The sequence below is a fragment of the Oryctolagus cuniculus genome, chromosome 9 (assembly GCF_051225735.1).
Source record: "Oryctolagus cuniculus isolate XC-2025 breed Fujian yellow rabbit chromosome 9, ASM5122573v1, whole genome shotgun sequence".
Classification (NCBI taxonomy): Eukaryota; Metazoa; Chordata; class Mammalia; order Lagomorpha; family Leporidae; genus Oryctolagus; species Oryctolagus cuniculus.
The window spans coordinates 81,709,820-81,731,854 of record NC_142875.1 but is presented as its reverse complement, the minus strand read 5'-3'; the positions used below and the strand labels follow the sequence as shown (position 1 = coordinate 81,731,854).

Genomic DNA, 22,035 nt, shown 5'->3' with positions numbered 1-22,035 from the left:
AAAAAAAAGGAACTATTAGGGTATACAGTTGTGACACAGTGGGATAAACTGCTGCTTGGGACACCTATATCCCAAGTACAAGGGCCTGGAATCGAGTCTCACCTTCACTTCCCAAGAAGCTTCCTGCTAATGCACCCGGGAGATACCGGGTGATGGCCCAAGTATTTGAATTTCTATCACCCATGTGGGAGACCCAAATGATGTTCCTGGCTCCAGACTTCAACATGGTCCACCCCAGGCTATTGTGAGCATTTAGGGAATAAACCAGCAGATGGAAGATTCTCAATATCTTCCTCTGTTTCTCACCCTTTCTGTCACTTGCTTTAAATAAATAAATAAATAAACTTTTAAAGAGAGAACTGTTTGTTGTATACTGAACTATGTGTTAAGACTGTTTAGGGGTCAGCACTGTGGTGTTGTAGGCTAAGCCTCCACCTATGGCGCTGGTATCTGATAAGGGCATTGGTTCATGTCCCAGCTGCTCCTCTTCCAATCCAGCTCTCTGCTTATGGCCTGGGAAAGCAGTAGAAGACTGCACAAGTTCTTGGGCCCCTGTACCCACATGGGAGACCCTGAAGAAGCTCCTGGCTCCTGGCTTTGGACCAGCCTAGCTCCAGCTGTTACAGCCAATTTGGGGAGTGGAGTAGTGGATGGAAAACCTCTCTCTCTGTCTCTCCCTCTATCTCTGTCCATGGCTCTACTTCTCAAATAAATAAATAAAATCTTTGGGGCCAACACTGTGGCACAGTGGGTTAAGCCACCATCTACTGTGCCAGCATCCCATATTGGCACCAGTTCGAATCCCAGATGCTCCACTTCTGATCCAGCTCCCTACTAATGTGCTTAGGAAAGTAGCAGAAGATGGTCTAAGTGCTGGGCCCCTGCACCCATGTGGGAGACCTGGAAAGCTCCTGGCTGTGTTGCAGCCATTTGGGGAGTGAACCAGCGGATGGAAGATCTTCTCTATCTCTCCTCTCTCTGTGTAACTCTTGCAAATAAATAAATCTATCAATAAATAAATAAGTTCTTTTTTAAAAAGCCTGTTTAATTGCTTTACATTTACCAACTCATCCTCACAACAGTATAAAGTAAGAACAAATGCTAGTTTCATCTCCGTCTCACAAACACAACTAAAACACAGAGAAGTTAAAGAATTTGCTCACAGTCACACGGCTACTGACAGGACTCAGACCAAGGCTGACTGGCTCTAGAGCCCACACTCTTTTACTAGGATGTGAAACTACCTCTTAATTTAAAGAAAGAATTGTACCAAACACTTCCTCTTTCTCTTCCTCATTTCATCTTCAAGTTCTTACATGTAAATAAACAGAGAGATACTTGGCTGGTGACAGTTAAGGCTATCATTATTTTTTTCCAAGATTTATTTATTTTGAAAGATAGAGTGACAGAGAGGAAGAGACCAAGAGAGAGATCTTCCATTTGCTAATTCACTCCTCTCAAATGCCTGCAACAGCAAGACTGAACCAGGCCAAAGCCAACAACTTGGTCTCCCACATGGGTGGCAGGAACCCAAGTACTTGGGCTATCACTCTGCTTTCCTAAGTGCATCAGCAGAGGCTGGATCAGAAACAGAGTAGCCGGGACTCAAACCACACTCCAGATATGAGGTGAATGTGTCCCCAGGGAGGGCTCAACCTGATTTGATAGGATGTCCACCCAAGTTGAAGCCTTTCATGCAAGGAAAGCTTGAGCCTTGACTCTTGTTATCACTAACTTAATATGTAATATCTTGAGATTTTTCTCTTATCCTCTTTTTCTCAAATAAGAAGTAACAAGAGGACACAAGAGGAGATACTGTGGGACAAGAATCCCTTTCCATGACTCACCCTCATGACAGGGCTTCACATGAGCAATGAGAAGGCCAAAGTAGATGGTTCACAACTTAGATAGGTAGATGGTCACAGATGGCTCCTCCTGGATTTAATTCACTCATCATGGGGCAGAAGTAAAAAAAAAAAAAGGAATCACAATCTGGATATTTCTTGAAGGCAACAAAAGCAAGACTTTGGGAGAAAAAAATAGATATGGGATATGAGAAAAAAGAATCAAATATGACTATAAGGATTTAGAACCGAATAACTAGAAGATAAAGTGGCCATTTACTGAGACCCAGAAGTCTATGTGAGGTAAGGCTGGTAAATCAATTGTCTTAAGTTCAGCTCACAGGCTGAACAAACAGGCTTAATTATCCCTAAAGAAGAGGTTAGAAAGTAAAAAAGATGAGGGCTTCTCTACTATTCCTCAATAATACTTTAGCTTTAAAAGGAACATAACCTAATGCCTACTTAAAGAAATTATAATAGGGAACTGTGAATGATAATAACCCACTGGGCCCACAGAGAAGTGAATATACCAGATGAAGAAAGGATGAGATGACTCAGAAAATAAATGATCAGAGTCTGGAAGACCAAGTAATTTATGAAGACTTTTTCGAAGAGTTAATCAAAGAAGTCTCTAAGGATTAGAATTGCAATGAATAATATAACACAATACCAAGAGAGATGAAAATCAGAAGACTGAATCTGAAGGGAAGTGTGCCAAAGACATGTGCCAGTGTTGCACCACTGAAGTTGTCTATAGCTACTAAACATGTTCAAGAAACAACCGACCAGGACTTCTAGAAACAAAACACTGTTACTGAACAGTGACCTGGAAAATTCTGGAAAGAGACTTGGTGGTGGTGATAAAAATTATTTTGGAATGTTTATGCCTCTGATGTGGCTAATCATGAGATGGACTTTCCTTGGCAACATCTATAGTGTTAGTGGCTTATCAAAGTTGTGTCAAAGCTTATTAAACCTGAACTGACTTGTACTCATTCATTTAGGAATCACTGGTGCCATTAGAAAAAAAGAAGCTTCAGTGAATAAAAGTTAGTTGTGGAAAAGAAATCAGGAGAATTAGAGATATAGGCTGTAAATATAGGAGAGAAAGGAGAAAATAAGAAATGAACAGATGGTAACACATCTATGATGAATACTATTTTGTTTTCTGGATGATGGCTCAGAATGCAAGTTCCTAAGAGGGAAGCCAGTGTACCTCTCAACAAACAAACTAAAACAAAACAAACAAAAAAACACAGAGAGAGAGGAAAACAGATTTAGAAACAAAGCATTTACTCAGAGATAAGCTAACCCTAACCAAGTGAATTGTGATCTGAAAACAAACATGAGAGAACATTCAGATAAAGGCAAAACTGACTATATGGAAAGAACAACAAAGCACTATAAGAAATCATCTTCAGGGGCTGGTGTTGTGACGCAGTGGGTAAATCGGCCACCTGCAACACCAGCTACCCACATGGGTGCCGGTCTGTGTCCCAGCTGCTCCACTTTTTTTTTTTTTTAAAGATTTATTAATTTGAAAGGCAGTTACAGAGAGAGACTGAAAGGAGAGTGAGATCTTCCACCTGCTGATTCATTCCCCAAATGGTTGCAATGGTTGGAGCTGGGACAATCTGAAGCCAGGAGCCAGGAAGTGGAGCAGCATGGACTCGAACTGACACCCATATGGGATGCCAGCACCATAGGTGGCAGCTTTACCCGCTATGCTACAGCACCAGCTCCCTGATCCACTTCTGATCCAGCTACCTGCTATGGCCTGAGAAAGCTGCAGAAGATGCCCCAAGTATTTGGGCCCCTGGCACCCATATTGGAGACCCAGATGAATCTCCTGGCTCCTGGCTTTGGCCTGGCCCAGCCCTAACCATTGCAGCTACCTGGGAAGAGAATCAGTATATGGAAGATCTCTGTCTCTCCCCCTATCTCTATTACTCTGATTTTCAAATCAATAAGTAAATCTTAAGAAAAAAAATTATCTTCATGAAAACAATTAAGAGGGCTAGAAATAGTATTTTCCATTGCAAAATCCTGTAAACCAATTCATAATCATATGTAATACATGAAATAATCTGAGATTAAAACATATGTATATAGTAAAAAAAAAAAGTCTTACAGGTTTGTGGAATGATTGTGGTTTAGCACCTGGTCCTGCTCAGTGAAGTAAGCTAGTAGTTGGGATCTTGTGCAAATCCTCCTTGCAGGACTGCTGTGAGGTTTACTGCAAATGCTCTTCAATGACCCCTACCTAACAGACATGACAGATCAACAGCCTCTCTCCATTGCCTCTGTAAAATAATGACTGATATCAATGGAGCACAAAATACTCCCAGCTAAATGGCTGCTCTCTAGTACACTTTTGCTCTCGATACTTAGGACTATGTATTTACAAGGAGTCAGAGGAGTTTATTCTCAAGCCTGTTTTTACTAATCATAATTGTTACTATAATTATGTGGTTTGTCTCAACAAAGACAAGAATCAAAACAATCTCTGAATTAGGCTGGGTAAGATAAATATCATAAAAATCTGTATTCTGCAATCGCAATGCTTTGAAAATTTCTGTGGGCTCTCCCTCCAATTTACGGCAATAGAGAACAGAAATGTTGTAATGCATGATAATCTGACTTCTGCATGACAAAGGATAAACTACAGTGAACAGAACCATAAAAATTAGTGAATGAATATACATAAAAATCATGTATTTTAAGTTCAAATTAAACATTTAAAGTAGGTGTCAATTCATGATTCCTTACTTTAATCGACCTTTTCAAAGAACTAACCAGCTACCCATCCCAATTATATTAAATAAGAAGACTTTTATTATAAGTAAAACACCTACCACAATGCTTCACAGATAATGGGTATTTCATAAATGAAGGCTCTCATCAAAAATCTTGTAAATAACATTGAGAACGCCAAGACATAACTCAAGAATAGACTGTGGCAACAGGATAGTCATAATTTGTTTGAAATGAATACTTGAGTTAGAGAGCCTGAAAATTCTCCAAAAATGTGATTCAACATAATTGCAAATGGTTAGAAGTGGAGAAATGAAAAAAAAAAAAAAAAAACTGGCCAAATACAGATAAACTGATAAATCCAACATATTTAAAATCACTTTATTGATAAATGATAGAAAAAAATAATAAACAATGAATAGAGAAGTTATAAAGAGCAAAATTAATAACTGAATAATGGATAAACACGGAACATCCAGTAATGAAGAAATAACATTTTTTCAAGCCCACATAAAGTATTTATAGAAATTAAATAGTCCATCAGGCTTCTTTTTTTTTTGGACAGGCAGAGTTAGACAGTGAGAGAGAGAGAGAGATAGTGAAAGGTCTTCCTTTTCCATTGGTTCACCCCGAAAATGGCCACTACGGCCAGCGCGCTACACCAATCTGAAACCAGGAGCCAGGCGCTTCCTCCTGGTCTCCCATGTGGGTGCAGGGCCCAAGGACCTGGGCCATCCTCCACTGCCCTCTAGGGCCACAGCAAAGAGCTGGACTGGAAGAAGAGCAACCAGGACAGAATCCGGTGCCCCAACTGGGACTAGAACCCAGAGTGCCAGCGCTGCAGGCGGAGGATTAGCCTAATGAGCGGTGGCGCCGGCCCAGGCTAACTTCTATAAATGCTCAAGAAGTACTAAGTACAGTCCAGTTTTTCTGATCATAATGTAGATTTTAAAATTAGCAACAAGGCCGGCGCCACGGCTCACTAGGCTAATCCTCCGCCTTGCGGCACCGGCACACCGGGTTCTAGTCCCGGTCGGGGCGCCGGATTCTGTCCTGGTTGCCCCTCTTCCAGGCCAGCTCTCTGCTGTGGCCCGGGAAGGCAGTGGAGGATGGCCCAAGTGCTTGGGCCCTGCACCCCATGGGAGACCAGGAGAAGCACCTGGCTCCTGCCATTGGATCAGTGCGGTGCGCTGGCTGCAGCACGCCGGCTGCGGCGGCCATTGGAGAGTGAACCAACGGCAAAGGAAGACCTTTCTCTCTGTCTCTCTCTCTCACTGTCCACTCTGCCTGTCAAAAAAAAAAAAAAAAAAATTAGCAACAAAAAATATTTGGGAAAAATTTAAAACACTGAAAAATTGATAGGTAGAAACATTATAATGGAAATAGTCATAAACTGAATGACAGTAAAACAATTATATATTAAAATGATATTTGCCACAAAAAAAGAAGGGCATTAAATTAATGAGTTACCCACACTTGAAGAAGTTAGAACAGAGTAAACATGAAAAAGTAGGAGGAAGAAAATAATAAAAAAAGAAAAAGAAAATAAAGAAACAGAAAAATAAACATGCATGAGGCAGGATCAACAAATCCAGAACTTGGAAGAAAATAAACATAATAAACATATCTATGAATATAAGCAGGATCAAGGAATTCAGAAGTTCATTATTTAAAAAAATTACTAAAAACCACAAACCTCTGGTAAGATCAGTTAGGGAAGAAAAAGTTAGTAAATCAGTATCAGAAATGAGAAAGAAGGCAAAAAAAGCTGTAGAACCAGAGAAAATTTAAAAGATAAAAGGATAATTCAATGACCAGCTTTATATCAGTAAATTTGAAAACTGTAAATGTATAGCTAGAAAATACGTATTAAAATTAATTAAAAACAAATGAAAGTCTAATCCTATAAATGTAAAAAAACTTAAATTTTTCGCAACAAGAAACTCTAAGACCAAGTAGCTTTTCATAAAAGTTCTACCAGTCAAGAAACTTCATTGCAATCTTATGCAAAGTTTTCCAAGAAAAGTAAAAGAAAAAACTATCCTCAGCTCTTTCCATGAGGTTAACATGGCTTCACAGAGTCAGGAAGTAACCAAAATGAAAACTTTTAGGTCAATCTGTCTAAATGCAAAACTCCTAAACAAATATTAGCAAACTACTCCCAGTAATCTATTAAATAGATAATACATTATTATGTAACTGGCTTAATCTCACGTTTGCTACAAAGGTCAATTGATATAATTCACCACATTAACAGGTTAAAGAACAATACATATATGAAAAGCATTTTAATTGTTGCAGAAATTATTTTATTCATTTTCCTATCTTCAGCTGTAAAAAACTCCAAACATTATTTTTAAAAGCACACATAACTTTTAGCAAATGAGGAACAGATGAGAACTTCCTTAATTAACAATGGACAATATGATCCATCACAAACATCATTTCTAATGGAGAAATATCAGAATCATTTCTTTAAATCAAGAACAAGACAAAAAAAACTATTATTACTATTTCTAGCCAACCTTGCACAAAATATTCCGGAAAACAATAGTTAAAGAAAAAAATTAATGATATAAAAGTGTAAAGGAAGAAAAAATTATTATTCATGGAAATCACATAAAAGTAGACAATTTTTTAAATCTACAGATAAATCAGTAGCATTAATAAGAAAGAAATGTTACAGGATACAAAATTAACATTCAGAAGTCAACTATAAAATTTGTTCCCTTTAAGTAAAAAAAACTACTTATAAAAAATTTTTAAAACGTCACCTATAGCCTATTTAATAAACGCTTCCAGGAGAACTAGACACCTCCTCCCAACAGGAGAAAATACTAACCATAAGACTATGAAACTACTGGAAGAAAACATAGGGGAAACAATCCAAGATATCAGTATAGGCAATGATTCTTTCCAAAACCACAGGGGAAAAAAACAAGTGGGATTATGTCAAACCAAAAAGCTTCTGCACAGCAAAGGAAAGAATGACAACCTACAGAGCGGAAGAGAATACTTGCAAACTATTCATCTGACAAAGGATTGTTACCCAGAATATATATGGAACTTATAAAACAAAAAATCCCAAATAATCCAATTTAAAAATGATCTAGAAACTGGCATTGGGGTGAAACGGGTTAAGACACCACCTATGATGCCAGCATCCCATATGGGCACCAATTTGAGTCCAGCCGCTCCACTTCCAATCCAGCTCCCTGCTAATGTGCCTGGGAAAGCAGAAGACATACCAAGTGCTTGGGCCCCTGCACCCACATGAAAGATGCAGATGGACTTCCAGGCTCCTGGCTTTGGTCTGGCCAAACCCCAGCTGCTGCAGCCATTTGGGGAATGAACCAGTGACTGTCTCTAACTTCCTCTCTCTCTCTCTGTAACTCTTTCAAATAAATAAAATAAATCTTGGGGAAAAAATTATCTGAACAGACATTTCCCAAAAGAAATACAAATGATTAAAAAACATAAGAAAAAATTCTCAAAATCCTAGCCATCAGGGATAGGCAAATCAGAATCCCATTGAGACACAACCTCACCACAGTTAGAACGGCTAGGATTTAAAAGATTTTAAAAAATGCTGCTGAGGATGAGAAGAAAAGGGAACTCTTATACATTATTGGCAAACATGTAAATTAATACAGCCATTACAGAAAACAGCAAGGAGGAAACACGTATCATATGATCCAGCTATTCCATTTCTGGATGTGTATATATATATATATATATCATACACACACACACACACATATATACACACACACATAAACACACACACACACACACACAGGAAGTGAAATCAGCATATCAGAGATACTGCACTCCCAAGTTTATTGCAACACTATTCATAAAAGCCAAGATATGGAAAAAGAAAATGTGTTTCATATACTCAATGGAATAATATTGAGTCATAAAGAAAAATTAAATCTTGTCATTCGTAGCAATGTGGACAGAACTGAGTCAGGAACAGAAAATTGGACACATAGGACAGAAAAGAGAATAAGATTGAGAGAACTCATCTTGAGTCCAAGACTTATTCAGCTAAAGTCATCAGGATAATGTGGCAATAGAACATAGATAAGAAATAAATGCAATGGGATAGAGGATCTAGAAGTAGATCCTCTCTCTATATATATAGATATTTATATGTTTATATATACAGAAATTTGATTTATGAAGAGGAAAATGCAGGTAAGGGGGGACTAATAAATGGTGCAGGAACAACAAATAACACATTTGGAAAGTATTAAAATTGATTACCTATATTATACTATATGTAAAAATAAAACTGCAAAAGGATTAAAGTCTTATATGTAAAAATAAAAACTATAAAGCTTCAGAAGAAAACATAAAAGAAAATATTTTATTCCTTTCCTCAGATAAGGAAGGATATCTCAAATAAGGGGATAGATGTTTGGCATGACAGTTAAGATACTCCTTTGCATGGGTTCAAGTCCCAGCTCTGCACCCAGTTCTAACTTCCTGCTAATATGCACTCTGGGAAGCAGCAGAAGATCATTGCTGAAGGAGTCGAGTCTCTGCCACTCACATGGGAGACCCAGGTTGAGTTTTTGGCTCCTGACTTCAGCCTGGCCCAGCCCCAGCTGCTGTGGGCATTTCAGGGAGCAAAAGAGCAGACAAGAGCTCATTTTCTCTCTCTCTCTTCTCTCTCTCTCTCTCCTTCTCCCTCTCTCTCAAATACAAAAAATTTTTAAATGTTTATGTGAAAATGAAATTAAAAAGTAAGGTTTTTGGTTTTGTTTTTAAAGTAGACGCCATCAAAATCAGCCCTTAAGGCATCTGGCTAAAAAGTCCATGGGAGCATTTCAGACATGGAAAGCTAAGACACTGTGGCAAAAAACGACCTATATGAAAGATCTCTGTGAGATCCCAGTGGAAAGGGGTCATCAAAGAAGGAAGTACCTTTCTCTGAAGGGAGGAGATCTTCACTTTGATTATGGCCTTATCTAAATAAGGTCAGAGTTTGTGGACTCAGGAGGCTTCCATAGCCTTGGCATCTCATGACAAGAGCTTCGGGAGATCACTGATGTCATACATAAGAGTGTCAATTGTTAAATCAACAACAGGAGTCACTGTGCACTTACTCCCCATGTAGGACCTCGGTCCTTAACATGTTGTACTGAGAATTAACGGTAAAACTAGCACTCAAACAGTACTTTATACTTTGTGGGTCTGTGTAGGTGCAAACTGTTAAAATCTTTACTTAGTATAGAGTTGACCTTCTGTATATAAAGATAATTAAAAATGAATCTTAATGAAGAATGTGATGGGAGAGGGAGTAGAAGGTGAGATGCTAAGGAGGTGGGAGGGCGGGTATGGGGGGAAGAATCATTATAATCCCAAAGTTGTATTTATGAAATTTATATTTATTAAATAAAAGCTTTCTATAAAAAACATAGTAGAGGCCTGTATAATGGGTAAAGCCACCATTTGCAACACCAGCATCCCATATGGGCACTGGTTCTTGTCCCAATTGCTCTACTTCTAACCCAGCTCCCTGCTAATGGCCTGGGAAAAGCAGGGAAGGATGGCTACACGTGGTCTTTCAGCTGCACTCTTAACCCCTCTCTACATCCAGAAAGGAGGTATGCAAATTACACTCCCCACATTCCTTTGCCAGTTCATTCCCTGGGTTCTGCAATAGTAAGTACAGGCAGGAAACTGGAAATGAGAGAGGAAAAATTCTCCTTTCTAGCTTCTGATGGCAACAACAAGCAAAGGTTCATGAGCTGCTGTTGAAGAAGCTCAATTCCAACATCAGGACCGTCAGCAGTACAATACTCATTCTGGGTAAACAGTATTTTCTGTTGCACTCTTCTAGACCAAGGAACAGTTGTAACTGTGAATATTAATCTTTGGGTAACTTACACACTTTTGCTTCTTCTGCCCTTTCAAAGCCTTTCTAATCAATTTCTTGTATTAAATTCTATTTGAAATACCTAAAGTGGTTTCTAGTTTCCTGCTAAAACACATATAACTGACAGAAGATTATGTATTCAGAATACATAAAGAAATTCTACAAATCAACAAGAAAGATAAACAATAGAAAAATGTAAAAATCATAAGAAGGCATTTTTATAGATGAAAGAAATGACCTAAAATACATTTTAAAAAAGCTCACCATAGGTAAAACTAATAGAAATTAAGATCACAGTAAGATGAAGTTTCATATCCGCCAGATTAACAAAACTTTTAAATCATCCAATATCAAGTATTAGCAAGAATATAGAGTAATAAAAATTCTTATTTGCAGCTGGTATAACTACAAAAAGTCATAATCACTGTGGAAAACTACAACATTATCTAAGAAAACCAAATACATCCCTACCCTAAAATCCAACAATCCTACTCCTAGGTGTAGGATCTAAAGCAACAACTTCAAAACTTATTTGAGGGGCCGACCTTGTGGCATAGCAGAAAAAGCCGCCACCTGCATTGCCAATATCCCCTGTGGGTGCTGGTTTGAGTCCCAGTTGCTCCACTTCCAATCCAGCTCCCTGCTAATGGTCTGGGAAAGGCAGTAAAAGATGGCCCAAGTGTTTGGGCCCTGGCATCCACATAGGAGACTCAGGTGAAGCTCCTGACTCCTGTCTCTGGCCTGGTCCATTCCTAACCACGGAGCCATTTTGGGGAGTGAACCACAGGATGGAAGCTCTCTCTCTCTCTCTCTCTCTCTGTACTCTGCCTCTCTTTATCTGCAGCTGTTTCAAATAAAAAAAACCTTTAAAAAAAATCGTTCAACCTTAAAAAAAAAAAGCATTTGCTACCCATAGTAAGAAATACATTTTATAGCCGGCGCCACGGCTCACTAGGCTAATCCTCCACCTTGAGGCACCAGCACGTCGGGTTCTAGTCCCAGTCGGGGCGCCGGATTCTGTCCCAGTTGCCCCTCTTCCAGGCCAGCTCTCTGCTGTGGCCAGGGAGTGCAGTGGAGTACTTGGGCCCTGCACCCCATGGGAGACCAGGAGAAGCACCTGGCTCCTGCGGATCAGCATGGTGCGCCAGCCGCAGCACGCCGGCCGCGGCGGCCATTGGAGGGTGAACCAACGGCAAAGGAAGACTTTTCTCTCTGTCTCTCTCTCTCACTGTCCACTCTGCCTGTCAAAAAATAAGAAATAAAATAAAAAATAAAAAAGAAATACATTTTATAGCCCTTCTCAACACACACAGAATACACATGGCCAGAAAACATTTCATAAAATTGTATTTACCCTTACTATATTTGTAAGGCACATTGCAAGTATATAAAACTATAACATATATGTATATATGTGTGTGTGTATATATATATATACATAAAACACAAAATGCAAACTTTTTGTTTCACTTTGGATTATGCTGGTTGCAATCTACCAAACTGCTTTTATGATCTTCTAATGCATCCTGCAAATTAAAAACTATTGCCCTAGATAAATTTCAACGTGTCTACAGAACAAAATCCTAGAAACAACCCATCTATCCATCAACAGAATGGATAAACAAATTGTCATATATTTATAAAATGGAATATTATATTGCAGTTAAAATGAACAACTACCATCTGCATTAATATGGCTTTAAAATAATATGAAAAAGAAACTAGTCTCAAAATACCCACCCCACGATCTGTTTACACTAAGTTCAAAATCAGACAAACCTAATATCACATTGCTTGAGAATATTCTACAAAGAAAAAGAAAGGAGTAACAAACACACAAATAGATTTTCTCTAGGAAGAAGGAAGGATTTGTGACCAGCGGGGTTTTCCTGAGATACTGATAACAATCTGTTTTTTCACCAATGAGTGTTAACACAGATATCTTCTATGTTCTCTTGCATAACATATTCCTTTTTTTCATTTCTTAGGAAGTATTTATTTATTTGAGAAACAGAGTTACTGGGGGAAAGGGAGATCTTCCATTGAATAGTTCACTCCCCAAATGGCCACAACAGCAGGAGCTAGGCCAATCCAAAGCCGGATGCCTGGAGCTTCTTCTGGGTCTCCCATGTGGGAGACATGGGCCATGGGCCATCTTCCACTGCTTTTCCAGATCATAGCAGAGAGCTGGATTGGAAGTGGAGCAGCCAGGACTTGAACCAGCACCTACATGGGATGCTGGCACTGCAGGTATTGGCTTTACCCATTACACCACAGTGCCAGCTCCCAGATAAGAGATTTTACTAAGGCATTATTAATAATCTCTAACAATGGATAAAATGATATAACACAGACATGCCATAATAAAATTAGATAAATTATAAATTTATAATTAAAAATTAGATAAATTACAAAATTATAAGGGCCAGTGCTGTGGCATAGCAGGTGAGGCCACTGCCTGCAGTGCTGGCATGTCATATGGGTCCCGGCTAGTCCTCTTCCCATCAGCTCTCTGCTATGGCCTGGGAAAGCAGCAGAGAATGGCCCAGATGCTTGGGCCGCTGCACCTGTGTGGGAGACCCAGAGGAGGCTCCTGGCTCTTGGCTTCAGATCTGCTCAGTTCTGGCTGTTGTGGCCATTTGGGGAGTGAACTAGCAGATAGAAGACTCTCTCTCTCTCTCTCTCCCTGCCTCTGCCTCTTTCTGTAACTCTGTGTTTCAAATAAATAAATGAATCTTAAAAAAATTATAAATTTATAAAGAAAACTACTAGTTAAGGATTAACAATTTTACATGATTCAGCCAAATACACATAGTAGATATTGTGGGGGATGAAAAAGATGGTAGTGAATGTGAAATGTACAGGAAATAGACTACAGGCTTCCTGATTACTCATTGTTATGGGAGAGGACATTTTAGAGAAAAAAGGATCAGACAACCTGTAGGTGAGTCATGACATTAATTAAGACAGGTAATACAGGAAAAAGACTTGCTTGAAGGTGATAAAAAGGGAGTTGAAAAATAATGCATTTACTTTCAAACATGCTCAGTTTGAGAAGGCCTTTAAACTCACAAGGGCATTGAGAAATATGAATTCATATCCCTGGTAGGAAGTAAGGACTAGAGAAAATTATGGGAGACATCAACAAAGAAGTAGGATTGAAGCGATGTTTGAAAGGGCCGAAAAGCTGAGAAAGAAAGGAAGATGATGATGCAAGTGTGGAACAGAACAGTGGAAACAACACTGAAGAGGTCACTGGTGCCGAAACAGACAAAAGAAACAATGAGAAACTAAAATAAGAAGTGAACATGAAAAGAGGAATATTTTATAAGCTGACAGAAGAGGTAATTTTAAGAGGACAGGGCAGCAGTGAAAACTTATTTTGACAAATATCTTTTGAGTGCTACTGTGTCCTAGTCAGTGTAAGATAAGGCAGCCAAAGAAATGATACTCTGTTCTTTGTACTCTCTGTGAATATATTTATCAGTAAGATGAGCAACAAAAAGAAAGATAGGCTTTGTCGCATTTTGAAATAAGAGACAGGAAGGAACGATAGCTAATATAAGATACAGAATTAGGAATCAAAAGCATTCCAATATACTGGAGTGATGGGCACAGCCTCACAAAAGGATGCTAGGAGGAATAAAAATGTAACACCTATGAAGAAGGCTTGCCAAAAATATTTAACTTGGGGGCCAGCGCTGTGGCGCAGCAGGTAAAAGCCGTGGCCTGAAGCACCGGCATCCCATATGGGCGCCGGTTCTATTCCCGGCTGCTCCTCTTCTAATCCAGCTCTCTGCTATGGCCTGGGAAAGCAGTAGAAGATGGCCCAAGTCCTTGGGCACCTGCACCCATGTGGGAGACCCAGAAGAAGCTCCTGGCTTCAGATCAGCACAGCTCTGACTGTTGTGGCCATCTGAGGAGTGAACCAGCAGATGGAAGACCTCTCTCTGTGTCTCTACCTCTCTAACTCTGTCTTTCAAATAAATAAAAGAAATCTTTAAAAAAGAATTTAACGGGCCAGTGCCACAGCTCAACAGGCTAATCCTCCGCCTGTGGCACCGGCACACCGGGTTCTAGTCCCGGTCGGGGCGCCAGATTCTGTCCCGGTTGCTCCTCTTCCAGTCCAGCTCTCTGCTGTGGCCCAGGAGTGCAGTGGAGGATGGCCCAAGTGCTTGGGCCCTGCACCCCATGGGAGACCAGGAGGAAGTACCTGGCTCCTGGCTTCGGATCAGTGCAGTGTGCCGGCCACAGCATGCCGGCCACAGCGGCCATTGGAGAGTGAACCAACAGAAAAAGGAAGACCTTTGCCTCTCTCTCTCTCATTGTCCACTCAGCCTGTCAAAAAAAAAAAAAAAAAAAAAAAAAAAAGAATTTAACTTGAATTCAATTAAGCCTCCACACCTAACTTCCACTTTAAAAGAAACACAGATACTAAGAGATGTTAAATGACACCATGAAGAAAAATAATCAGATAAATCTAGTAAATGGGATTATTTACAAGACAACTGGCTTAAACTCTTAGCAAGGATAGTATTATATCATGGGAGGATTAAAATGAAATGGTAGAGGATTGTTTAGATTAAAAGAGACCTAGAGAGGTTATATGGGAACTCTATACTATCTGCTCAACTTTTCTGTAGGCCTAAAACCATAGTAAGAAATAATGTCTAATAAAATACAGAAAGATGCTGAGTTAGTCCACTCAGAGAGAAAAGGCATAATAGTAAGATGACTTCTGCTTTTTGGTCCTTACTTATTTGGTACTGCAGACTCAGTGGTTAAAAGCAAAACATTTCCATTTTGCTGTGCTGGTTATCTTTCTTCATCTATAAAGCCACTGTAAGCATAAAAAAGTTTCAGTTCTTTTTATTTCCTCACTCCCAGAGAAAATCTAAACAACTGAGGCGTCTACAACCCCCAGAGGAGGCATGGTCACCATGGACTAGCACTGCCCAGAGCAAAGGCACCCAAAACACATGAGACACTTCTCAACAGTGTTAGCAGAGGTGCCACCTGGCCTGGAACTCTCCCTCAGAGATGACCTAATCTAACATTTTCATGCTGCAGACAGAGAAACCAAGACCCAGAAAGGTCACTCGGGGGAGAAAAGGATGACGGAGACTCCCCCAGCATTTTCAGTGAAAACAGTCAGCCTGGCAGACATTCGTCGATGCTAAAACCACCTTTCAGAGAATGAAACAGTTATTTCCTATGCAGATCTGTACTGTCCAATATAAGTTGGCCATTAATGTATGGCAATTAAATGTGAAAAAATGTGGCTGGTCTGAATTGAGATAAGCTATAAGTGTAATACACACTGGATTTCAAAGAGTATAATCAATAAAATTATAAAATACCTCACAAATAGTTTAACAATACTTACTACATATTGAAATGTAATATTTTACATGCTTGTTTTCTCAAGATCAAAGAAATAGACAACTAAATGCAATGTATGAACCTTGACTGGATCCTAGTTGGGGGGGGGGAAGCTATAAAAAGAATATATTCATTTTCTATTGCTGCTACAATAAGTTACAATTTGGTAGCTTAAACCCACACTTATCATCTTACAGTTCTGTAGGTCAGAAGTTCAAATTGGGACTCACTGGGTTAGAATCAAGGTTTCAGCAGGGTGGCAGCTCTAGGGGAGAATCCATTTCTTTGTCTGCCAAACTGTAGAAGCCACTGACATTCCTTGGCTGGTGGCCCTCTTTCTCCCACCTTCAAATCCAGCAACACTGCATCTTTCTGTGCCTTTCCTCCATGGTCACATTTCCCTCTGCCTCCAGCATCCACTTGTAAAGGGCCCTGTGACTATACTAGACCCACTGTGATACTCAATTTCAGGAAAACGGTGAAGCAACCTTAATTCCTGTATGCCAAACTGTTAACAGTTTCCAGAGATTAAAATGTGGACATCTTTAGGCGAAGAGGAAGCATTATTCTGCCTATCACAGAGAATTTTATAACAGTTGAAATTTGAATTATTTAGAGTTTCTTGTTAACTTGTTAGGTATGATGATGGTTATGGAAGAAAAGGCCTTCCTTCATGGCTAGGAGATGCCTAAGAAAGAAGCCGTGACACCTGTAACTTATTTCCAATTCATTCTGAAGGTAAGAAAGTAAGTAAAAACAAATAAATGTAGACATTTGCACATATATTCTTATATGCATATCTATAAAATAAATATAACAAAACATTAATTAATTTTGAATGTAGGCAGAGGTATGCAGTCCTTAATATTTTACTATCTTTTCTTTACATTCAAAATTTTTTATAACACAAAGTTGGAAAATTCAAAACAAATCCATTAAAAATCAGAGTCAGCTGGCGCCGTGGCTCACTTGGCTAATCCTCCGCCAGCGGCACCAGCACTCTGGGTTCTAGTCCCGGTTGGGGCACTGGATTCTGTCTCGGTTGCTCCTCTTCCAGTCCAGCTCTCTGCTGTGGCCCGGGAAGGCAGTGGAGGATGGCCCAAGTGCTTGGGCCCTGCACCCACATGGGAGACCAAGAGGAAGCTCCTGGCTCCTGGCTTCCGATTGGCATAGCGCGCCAGCTATGGCGGCCATTTGGGGGTGAACCAACGGAAGGAAGTCCTTTCTCTCTGTCTCTCTCTCTCTCTCACTGTCTAACTCTGCCTGTAAAAAAAAAAAAAATCAGAGTCAAGTACACAAATACATAATGGTAGAAGTATGATATAGCTATAGGTCATGTGGTAAAAGAGCTATGGGTATCATTTACTTTGGTAAGGAAAAGTAAAAGTCACATGAATAAAAAGTTAAAATGATCTTAGAAAGCATTCAAAGAATTAGGGTATTTGGAAGACTGTTTTCTACCTAAGGATCCCTGACTACTGAGTAAGGTATGTGATTTCTGCATTCAAATGTATACCAAAAATGTATAAAGATTGAATGTATATCTGTCATGTGTTCCTGGTCTAATATTTCTCACATCTACATAGATGATGTTATAGTTAATAAAAAATAACTCATTTAAAAGTGTTACTTGGAGTGAATGAGTGGCTCAGCAGTGAAGACCCTCTTTAAGGAGGCCAGTGTTGTAGCTCAGCAGGTTAAAGTCCTGGCCTGCAGTACCAGCATCCCATAAGAGCACTGGTTTGAGTCCCGGCTCCTCCACTTCCAATCCGCTCCCTCCTAATGTGCCTGGGAAAGCAGCAGAGGACAGCCCAAGTGCTTGGGCCCCTGCACCCACAAGGAAGACCCAGAAGAGACTCCTAGCTTCAGATCAGCTCAGCTCCAGCTCAAGTACTTGAGTCCCTGCCACCCATGTGGGAGACCCAAAGTGGGTTCTGAGCTCCTGTCTTTGTTCTGGCCTATCCCTGGCTGTTGTGGGCATTTGGAGAGTGAAACAGCAGAAGGATAGATATCGCTATCTCTTCTCTCTTTCAAGTAAAAGTGAAAGTATATCTGGAATAAGAGTAATAGATTTCCTCACTCTGTTCTTGTACAGGTCAGATCACAGATCTTTTTTTTTTTTTTTTTTTTCCAGGCAGGCAGGAAGGAAGGGCAGAAGAGAGGGAGGGAAGGATAAACAGAGAGAGAGAGACAGAGAGAGAGAATCATCCACTGGTTCTAAAAATGCTTGCAACAACTGGGTTTGGGATAGGCCCAAACCAGCAGCCCAGAACTCCATCTGACAGGGATCCAAGCATTTGAGCCATCATTTACTACCTCTAAATGTAAATTTTTCTTTATATGCACACTTGTTTAATCAACAGATGATTTATGGTAGATTATGAAGGGTTACAAACTGAAACAAACTAAAATAAATTGAAGGCAGATGAGAAAAATAAGGCAAAAGGAGATAGGCAAGAAAGGTAAAACCAGGAGTATGTTTCTAACACAAAATGCATGACATACAATGCTAGAGATAAAATGTTTTGTCTGATTCTCTACAAGTATATCTGGATACTCTAAGATGGTATTGAGAAGAACTGATTTCTTGTAATAGAGAAAGCAGGTAACAGGATCCAAAAAACTAAATCCTAGATAAAAATTTCTCTGACTCATTCTTAATGTTCTGATGAGCTGCTGCCAGGTTAGGAAACTCCCAGGTGAGAGAACTGTGAAGGCAGGAAACTAGAAAGGTCAGCTGGCCTCAGCTGTGCAGGGATCCCCTTGGTAAACTAAATGAACTTCATTTTTTCTAAACTGAAGGTTTTTGGAGGTGCAGGTAACAGGATCAGGGCTTGGCACAGGCCAATTGAAATTCAGTCTCCTGTAAATCTGGGACCCTAAAGGGCTTTCTTTTAAGTTTAAGAAAAATCAAGTCATCATCCCTACCCTCCAACACAAACTGTATAAAAATTATATTATATGGAGTTCTGGTGCTGAGTGGTTCAAACTAGGAAGAACCATCTTTGAGGATATGGAAGTACAACCTGTCCCTCACAAGTAATTTCACCCCAAATTAATGCTCTTTGTATGGGAGAAGTAAATGTAATCCTTGGTAGAGAAGTTTTTTTCCAAGGGCTCAAAATACTAATAACAAATAGAATTCCAAGAAAAGGGAGCTCATAGTAAAAAAAACAACCCAGTACACATGAAACAAGTTACCATGAACAAAATACAACAGAAAGAGGCCAGAAGGAATTTAGATATACAGCATGTAAAATAACCACATTTGCTACCTGTAAAGATGTGTCGAAGCTGTTTAAGGGGCCAGCACTGTGGTATAGCAGGTAAAACTGCTGTCTCCAGGGCTGAAATCCCATGTGGGTGCCAGTTTGAGTCCCTGCTGCTCCACTTCTGATCCAGCTCCATGCTAATGCACCTGGGAAAGCAGCAGAGGATAGCCCAATTGCTTGGGCTCCTATATCCTGTGGGAGACTCAGAAGAAGTTCCTGGCTTCGTATCAGCTCTGGTTGTTGTGGGCATTTGGGGAGTAAACTGGCAGATGGAAGATCTCTCTCTGTCTCTCCCTCTCTCTCTAACTCTGCCTTTCAACTAAATAAATAATTCTTTAAAAAATAAACCTGACTTTTGCGGCTAGTGCTGTGGCATAGCCCCCCACAGTGTTGAGATCCAATAAGGGCGCCAGTTCATGTCCCGGCTGTTCCACTTCTTATCCAGCTCTCTGCTATGGCCTGGGAAAGCAGTAGAGGATGGCCCAGGTCCTTCAGCCCTTGCACTCATGTGGGAGACCTGGAGGAGGCTTCTGGTTCCTGGCTTTGGATCGACGCATCTCTGGCCATTGCAGCTACCTGGGAAGTGAACCAGTAGATAGAAGACTTCTCTCTCTCCCTCTCTCTCTCTCTCTCTCTCTCTCTCTGCCTCTGGTTCTCTACAACTCAGCCTTCAAATAAACAAAAAAACTTAAAAAAAAAAAAAACCCTGATTTTCAAAGACAAGAAACTCTAAAGAATGGCTAAATCTGAAAAAAAAAATCTCAAAAACAACAGTAAATATTAAATATCTATTTATGAAATTTAAAGCTGAATGGGTAAGGTTATCAGTAGAGATAGCTGAGGAGAGACTTGGCAAATGAAAAGAGAATCTGAAAAAAAAATAGCCAGAAAGTAATAAGAAATAAAATGATGAAAAATATGGAATAAAAGAAAAAAGAAAATGAGACCTAAGATAGAATTAGAGCTTAAAAAGAGAGAGAAAGAAATACAGGACAGAATCAATGTTTGAAGAAGTTTATGGCTGACAAATTTCTCAAACTGATGTACATCATCCCACAGATTCAAGAAATCTAGTAAACAGGATAAATATCTGGACAGATTATAGTGAGACTTTCATGAAAGACAAAGGAAAATGATAGGCTAGCTTCACAGGAACAGTAATTAGACTGATGGGTGACTTCTCATCACTAACAACTGAGCCACAGGGCACAGTGTACTGAGAGAAATTAACTGTCATCCTAGGATTCGATATCTACTGAAAATACTGCTCATGAGTGGGAGCAAAATTAAATACATTTCTTTTCACATTTATAAAAAAAGAGAGATTTGACCTGGAGAACCTCATTAAAATTATAGAGTGAAATTCATGCAGAAGGAACGCGATATAAAATACACTCCAGAAAAAAGGCCACTTAACAGGAAATGTTATTGAGAATTTAATCACTTGAACGGGATATAAAATACACTCCAGAAAAAAGGCCACTTAACAGGAAATGTTATTGAGAATTTAATCACTTATTAGGTAATTAAACAGCATCATGTTTAAGGTTTTTAACAACAAAGAGAAATATATATACACGTATGTGTATGTGAATGTATTGTTTTAAATCTTTGAGGGTTAAACTCTAGATCATTACTTGGAGTTCCCATCTCACCTGAACTGCTGCCTTACTAGGTCATCTTTGGACTTACTTTGGACATCTCTTCAGTCACACCTGAAAATGAAGGTAACACTTAGATCATGCTTTTAAAGGGCTTTCATCTATATCACTTTGTCTGTTATTCACAACGTGGTACTGTTATTTTCATTTACAGACCTAAGAAACTTACAGAGGGTGAGTTCTTCAAGTTCACTAGCTAACAGAACTCAAATGAGTTTTCTGACCCTAAACACTGCACTTTTTCGTTGCCTTCTGTGTTTAGAATTCCTTTGAATATATTTATAGGGTAGAACCCATCTATCAATAAAAAATTTACGTGTAATTCAAATACAGAAATAGGTAAAAGTAGAGGGAACTGTTCTAACTGAAGAGAGGGTATGGCTGAAGGCCCACTCACTCACGCTCCCTGTATGTGCCTGCGGTAGATCCTCAGCTCTAGTGCACTGCGTGAGGCCATCATCCCACTCTCACCTTTGACGAGATCTCAGACTCACATCTCTTAGTCGCTCAGATCACTTTCTCTGATCCATTTTACTTTCCATCTTCTCTGAACTTATTGCTAATACATATGTACAGATATCCAAGACTTCAGAAGATCTGTGAACTTCCTAAAATATATATGCATGTGGGTAGTTTTTATAGTGAGAGGGACTATTTCACTGGATTAAGTGGCACAGGATCCAAAAAGGGGCAAAGCCACAGAAGTATCTCATGGATTTAATTCACTCCTCAAATGTTACATTCAGGGTCAGTTTTCCTTATTTTATTTATATAAAATGAACAAATTTCATGTATTTCATATATACAGTTTTAAGAACATGATAATTTCCACCCTACCTTCCTACCCTGCCTCTGTCCTCTCTTCCTCTCTTATGTTCCCTTTCATCTTGACCATTATTCAAATTCTTTTTTTTTTTTTTTTAACAGGCAGAGTGGACAATGAGAGAGAGAGAGACAGAGAGAAAGGTCTTCCTTTGCCGTTGGTTCACCCTCCAATGGCCACTGTGGCTGGTGCACCACGCTGATCCGAAGGCAGGAGCCAGGTGCTTCTCCTGGTCTCCCATGCAGGTGCAGGGCCCAAGCACTTGGGCCATCCTCCACTGCACTCCCGGGCCATAGCAGAGAGCTGGATTGGAAGAGGGGCAACTGGGACAGAATCCGGCGCCCCGACCGGGACTAGAACCCGGTGTGCCGGCGCCGCAGGTGGAGGATTAGCCTATTGAGCCGCGGCGCCA

General features: G+C 39.8%; 1 protein-coding gene across 4 annotated transcripts in view; it reads right to left on the bottom strand.

Moving 5' to 3' along the window:
* LOC149124635 (uncharacterized) overlaps positions 1 to 20,854 on the bottom strand; it is a 33,666-nt gene extending 12,812 nt beyond the window's left edge. Inside the window, exons 1-2 of one of the 4 annotated variants that reach the window (XM_089304255.1) lie at positions 20,795 to 20,854; positions 19,143 to 19,285 (exon numbers count right to left, since the gene is read on the bottom strand). The gene's annotated coding sequence lies outside the window, so the exon portion shown is untranslated. Of the gene's footprint in view, positions 1 to 1,847; positions 5,177 to 19,142; positions 19,844 to 20,794 lie in introns of those variants that run through there. The other 3 variants (XM_089304256.1, XM_089304254.1, XM_089304253.1) reach the window with 3 other exon arrangements.
* Positions 20,855 to 22,035: the final 1,181 nt, after the last annotated feature.